The 6,660-nt window shown below is 35.2% G+C and overlaps 1 protein-coding gene across 1 annotated transcript in view; it reads left to right on the forward strand.

Moving 5' to 3' along the window:
- Positions 1 to 587: 587 nt before the first annotated feature.
- Positions 588 to 6,660, forward strand: part of LOC118750020 — an 18,250-nt gene continuing 12,177 nt past the window's right edge. Inside the window, exons 1-4 of the mRNA XM_036484758.1 lie at positions 588 to 1,097; positions 4,636 to 4,651; positions 4,722 to 5,470; positions 5,530 to 5,608. The gene's annotated coding sequence lies outside the window, so the exon portion shown is untranslated. The remainder of the gene's footprint in view (positions 1,098 to 4,635; positions 4,652 to 4,721; positions 5,471 to 5,529; positions 5,609 to 6,660) is intronic.

Consider the following 6,660-nt stretch of genomic DNA (forward strand, 5'->3'; position numbering starts at 1 on the left):
GTAGCTACTTAGGTTAAACTTGTGTTGCGGTTTTTTGCAAAAATATCATTTAAAAAATTTGCAGAATACGAGAATGTAAAAGACCTCCCAACAAGTAACATATGTATGTACTGAGTGGAGTGAAACTTTTTGTTGTTGTTAGTATTGAGTGATACGAGTTCCAATTTTGTCACGTAATTTTTACTCATACATGATGTAGTCAGTTTTCGATGGTTTCTTTTCGATTATTTTGAAAATTAATCGGTTAATCGCTCGATTAATAGAAAGAAAAATTTCGATACAATTAAATCGTTAACCGAATGAAAATAACCGATTATAATCGGTTATTCAATTAATCGTGCCATCACTAGGCAGAGGCCATTCTCGGAAACAAGAACCAACTAGCAAGATCACGCAACAAAATGAAAAAAGTAAATTTCTGAGCGTTTTTGACGTGTGTCTAAGAATGAAACAAAACAAACGAAAAAGACGGGGTGATTGGAGTGCGATTAAATTGGTATTTATTATAAAATATACGAAGTGAAACTTGATGACAATTAGCAAAAAAAAGTTCATAAAATATGGTTTTCATGACAGAAAGTCTTTTACAATCGCATATCATTACCACGTGTCGATTTTTCAATGCCAACATTCTGGCCACAAACGTGCACCCACTTTTCACGAAAATTTAGGCCCAAACAAATGCACAAACTTGTTCCCATCACAAAGCACTTAATTTTATATCATAAATCAAAATTAAAATGAAAATCGCTGATACAACACATCAAATTGCTAAAAAAGGCATCCGGAAACGATAGAAGACGATGATGACGATGATAGAGACAAATGAACAAACTTGTTCCAATCACAAAGCACTTCATTTTATATCATAAATTTATAATAAATCAAAATTAAAATGAAAATCGCTGATAAAACACATCAAATTGCTAAAAAAGACATCCGGAAACGATAGAAGACGATGTAAACAAAAGGGAAAAACGTCAAAAACGCTACGAAAACTTTTTTATAAAATTCGATTACAAATACAACGATGGCGGATTGCGTGATCTGTAGTCGTTGGTTCATGCTCGGAAATAGGAAATGTAGCCCACAAGAAGGTAATTCTCTAGTGTATGGTAACAACCCCTAAAAAAGGTCCGGAAAAGTCGGGAGGGGTACCAAACGACGCGTTTCGGCCCCCCTATTAACAATCTGGAGGGGGAGGGCTAATATTATTAACCATTTAAAAGTTATAAACAAAAAACTTTTGTTAAAATTGTAAACAAAAGAAAAGTGCACTATGCTAATTCATGTTGAAAAGTATTTAATTACTTGTTTAAGTGGATTCTAATGAATTTGAAAGTATTTTTGGTTATTTACATGTGTGAGCTGAGTGTGTTTACATACAAAATAAGCAACAATTTACAACCAAAATTTGGAGGTTATGTTGAAGTTGACAGAAGTTACCATTTTTTACTAGAAAGCGATCCCGTACTTTTCAATGTTACTCTCTCGCTGTGAGCGAATTTTTATTTTTTGACAGTTTTACTAGTCCGAGTCCGAGGAATACGGGATTGCACCTTATACTTAAATAGATAAAAACGGTCCTCAAATTACATTATCGCTGACTTGCAAGCTAGCATTCCATTTAAGGATCTTTTTAATAGCAAAGAGTGTTTGATAAGAGTCCAAAAGTATATACAGTACCGAAGGGAGAGGTTAACCACCCACTATCAAAAGCGTATACACATAAATATGCATATTTACTTTTTTGGTATATTTATCTACATTTATGTTAAATTTTTTTGGCAAATAGGTACAATTAGGCCCAAATTAACAGTTCGTAGTTTACTCAGAATTTTCAGTACAAAACAATGTGCACGTGATTTCTCTGCATTGACCATTCATCATTTTGCTATTGTTGGGAAGATTTGTATTTTGTCTTGAGCGAATTATTATAATAGAAATTAAAAAAGTAAAAACAATATTTAATACGTTGGATATAAGTATTCTCATCTGTGTTATTCATGAATATTAACTCATATTAAAATACTTAAAATTTTTTTCGAAATGGTCCAACAAAAAATAAATTATCACTTTCTTCCTCTTGTTGTTTTCTATCTTCATAGAGGGCCAGGAAACCCAAAAGTAATTTTTTGCGTCTATTCAGCATTATTCACAACACCTGAATGACAAAATATTACATAATTATCGCAATGTAGAGAAAACAACAGTACCGTTACTTTATTCTTGGCGAATTCGACAAAATCGGCTATTCTATTTCGATGGTTGAGTGGAAGATCAACCTATCTCGGCAGCCAGTTCAAAAACGCCCCATCTCAGAAAACTTCTCAAGAACGCCCTACTTCAGAATTTGATTGAAAAACGCCCTAGCGTCGGTGAGTAGCGTTCGGCTAACGTCGGAGAGTAGCGCTCGGGTCGCGCCGATGAGTGGCGCTCTTATAGACGCGGTTGACGTCGCTCTGCCGATGGCGATGAGTAGCGTTCTGTTGACGCCGGAGAGTAGCGCTCTGGTAACTTCGCTCTGCTGACGGCGGAAAGTGGCGCTCTGCTGGCGCTGATGGACGTCGCCCTGCTAACGGAGGGCGAGCGGGTGTCGCCAGTACTTCACGGTAGGCTGTGGTGCGCTCACGGCTCTCTACTTTTCAGGGGTGATGTCTTACTTTTTGCTTAATTTTCATCTCGCTTCCGACGCAGAATAGCTGTCAATTTCTTACTCGCTTGTTTTTAGGCATTTTATTGTTACGAAATTCGAAAATACGATTCGGATTGCAGCATACCATTTCTACGATTCGTAGCAAACTCCGAATACGAAAGTGTTGCAGAATAGGGGTGTTAGTGTTGGGTTCTCGGGTAGAACTAAAGTTGTAAAGCAAAATCTTACTTACGGTTAGTTTAGACGCCATATTAGAGACGTCATGTTGCATTTTTCAAAAGACTACACTGTTCAATGGGGGGAGTCTATGTGATAATTTTAAGACCTTAATCTTTGTAATGCGTCCTATATAATTTTGGCAATCGTACTGTACCGGTTGACGTGATGTGGAAATGAATTTTACGCCGCTTCCCTTAAATCGCTATGTTTAGCACGTTCCCGGTCGTGATCTAGCGTCGTACAAAAAACTTGTTCGTACAAATGTTGTAGAGAACTACCACTTCGGCATTTGAATATAATACATATCAAATATTTATTTATTTAAAATGTTTTCTTCGTACCTACTTGTTCTAATTTTACAGGGCTATGAGGTTATTTGATTTCATTGTCATATATGAAAAATATTAATTTAAAGGCAGTGTCACGTGATTTCGCATTTGCCCGAAAATGGTGCAAATTGTATCCCAATCGAGTGAATGCACAAATATTTTTATTTATCCCAATCACGAAAAACAATTTTTTCTAAATTTTCAATAGATAGAAGGTCGATTGACTAAAAAAAAATTTACGTGCCAGTCTTTTTATTTCGTACCAATAGCCCAACATAAAACTTTAAAAATCTGTACAAATGTACCAATCGTGTGACACTGCCTGCCTGTTTTTTTATTTTGTACCAATAGCCCAATAAAAAACTTTACAAATCTGTACAAATGTACCAATCGTGTGACACTGCCTTAACAGCAAAAAACCTTTTGACTGCCCTAGCCGAGTGGGTAGAGATGTCGGCTATAATTCCATGTTTCGCAGGCACATGCAGTGTTTAATAATAGAAAAATTTTTTTTAATATACAAATTTTATATTTTTCACATGCAATTTCAATTGTAAACGCTTGGCAATAGCATTTTCAGACATGAATTAATCAAGAAAAGGGCTTTTGACTTATCTTCTAGAATCCCAGTTCCTGATAAATAATAAAAGATTTACATATTATAAAACTGCTTAATTTATCAAGTACACACCATGGTACAAAAAATAAGGTAGTTTCACTCAATGATTTTGATCGCCATGTTTGCTATTTGACTTTTGCTGGAATTATGACATTTCCACAGAAATCAAGCTACCATCTATAATAAGACCCAATTGCAGAACATCCAGAGTTACATATATAAATAGATAGTTAAGTAGCTCGGAGGTAAATTTATATTTTCTTAACTTAGATAATTTCTTGCAGCAAACGAAATCGACACAGAGTTTTAGTAAACTCACTCGTGGTGAAAAGCACTTGTATGTATATCATTTAGCTCGTATCGCTCCAACAGTCGCAATGGCCGAGTGAGCAAAGCTCAGGCTTGCCAACGAAAGATCCGAGTTCGAACCTCGTGCAGCGGACTTTTTGAATTAAATTTTTTCTTTTTTAAATTTTTTCTTTTAATTTTTAGATTTATTGCTTCTAAAGGAAAAATATATTTCTTTTATTTCATTTAATTTCTAGGGACTTACTTTTCTTCTTCTTTAGCTATTTTCTCTATTCTTCTAATTTTCAATTTTTAATGTTTAAAAAAGCTTTTTTTGTTTAATTTAATTTTTAAAACTTTATTTTATTAATTTGTTTTTCTTTTGCTAATTTCACTGTCTTATAATTTTTGTATTTTATTGATTTATAAGGAAAAATATATTTATTTTACTTAATTTAATTTTTAGGGACTTGCTTTATTTTTTTCTTGGTTTAATTATTTTCTTTTTACCTTCCTTTTATTAGCTCGGGATGTAACTATGTAATATTGATGCGCCTAAAAGAAAAACCATTCTTAAATTTCACTAGTGCTCACGTTTCCGTGTGTTTAGGCCTTCATGCAAAACCAAATGATTTAAAGGTTGAACCACCCTAATGTAAAAGAGCATTGACTTGAGCCGAGCACACAAACATACTCAGGCATATATACGGCCTACCTTTATTGCTACGCCGTTAGCAATACATGTATTATTTCCCGTTGTAATATAATTTCGTTAAGTTTCCCCTCCGAGCAGTTGGCTGCCGGCGGGTAAACTTAACTTTGTCAAAGCGGGACTTTTTCACTTCATTCGAGCTATCAAGGAGACCGGACGACTTCAGCCATCACCCAGCGATACATATTCAAAGGTAATCATATTGTACACCCACTGAGTTATTCGATAATAAACCCAATTGAAATCATAGCTATTATCTACTAATACACTTGGTTGTGTTTCATTTCATTTTCTTTTTTTCAATTAACATTGGTGCTACTGCGGGAGTTGCGACCCACTGGTTCACCGATCGTTCATGGTCCATCAACGCCGAAATTCAAAGTAACCAGAGATCATTTATATATATAAGCAAAGGTCACGGAAGCTATCACAAAAACGCCCCAGATTAGATTCACTCATCGAGCAGACGTCTTTCCACACAAAATAATAAGGAGCCAAAGGACCGATATATACGGTGCGGCAACACGCAAAAGCGCTCAAATTACCACCAGCTCACCAGAAACCCTACCAACACAGCGACACATAAAGGCGCAAATCTTTTCAGCAAACAGCACAAGTCACCAAAAGTTCAAAAACTAGTTACAAAGGTACGTGGTTGTCGTTTCAAGCACATTATTTTATGTATTATTGATGAAAATGAGTATAGGTACATACATACATACGGGTATGCAAGACGAACAGTAACACCAGTGCGCGCGACAACGATTTTAGTAAAAACTTTTCACGTAAGTTGTTTGTGTAACTATTCTTTTAAACAACACTGCAACACACTTTTTTCACTAAGTTTCGGGGCTCAAAATTATTTTCCCATATCTGCAAAATACATATTCATTTCGACGATTTTTGGCTTTCATCACGTTTATTGTATTTAGTTCGAGTTGCATTTTCAATTCTTTACGTACATATACACATGTATGTATGTACATCAACACTAACACATCACGGAGTTTTGATTCTAATCTCACTTGTTATTAATTTGGTTGGCACATATTGAGTTCACTTTAAATTTTCATCCACAAAATCACTATTCGCGTGCGGCAAACAATATTGGACAAATAAGAAGTCACTTCGGAATAAGTAGACAAATAATTCAATTACAATTGAGAGTTGGGTGGCGAGTTTTTAGATTCTGCAATCATAAGAAAAAAGTAAAATATATATACATACTTACGGATACATACATACGTATAACCATTAAAACATACATACATATATATATTATTACAAATAAAAGAATATTTCTTGATACGTGTGAAAGTACACTAGAAATTCTTGTGTTAAAATCTGGGATTGTGGTGGTCTCTAAGCATTTTTCTCAAGTGAAGTCGTACTTGAATCTTGGTCTCCAGTGGTTTCTCTGCACTAAATAATACCTGTCAGTTTGCAAAATTTTTTGTTCTGATCAACAAAAATGGATAAATTCATAAAATTGACTGATGCTGTGGCAGAATTTGAGGCCGACTATAATGACACGGCCCAAACTGAATATACAAAATATAGCCTCACTCTTCAGCAAGAGGAACTTAAGGCAATATGGAGAAAGGTAAAAACAGCTTACGAAGAATTAGTGCATTCCGACACGTTAGACGCTAAAGGAGTCTCTACGGTTAAGCCTAGGTATAAGAGCTCCTATTCTGTTTATTTGCGTTGCATGTCGAACATGTCAGATTTCCAGGCAAAGTTAGTTAAGGGCGAAAAAGATACAGATGTCCAGGAACACAATATACATTTGCCCCCGTGCGATACGGACGTGTTCAAAGGCGACTACCTCTCTTGG

The sequence above is a fragment of the Rhagoletis pomonella genome, unplaced genomic scaffold (genome assembly GCF_013731165.1).
Source record: "Rhagoletis pomonella isolate Grant_MI unplaced genomic scaffold, Rhpom_1.0 Rhpom_scaffold_00114, whole genome shotgun sequence".
In the NCBI taxonomy this organism is placed as follows: domain Eukaryota; kingdom Metazoa; phylum Arthropoda; class Insecta; order Diptera; family Tephritidae; genus Rhagoletis; species Rhagoletis pomonella.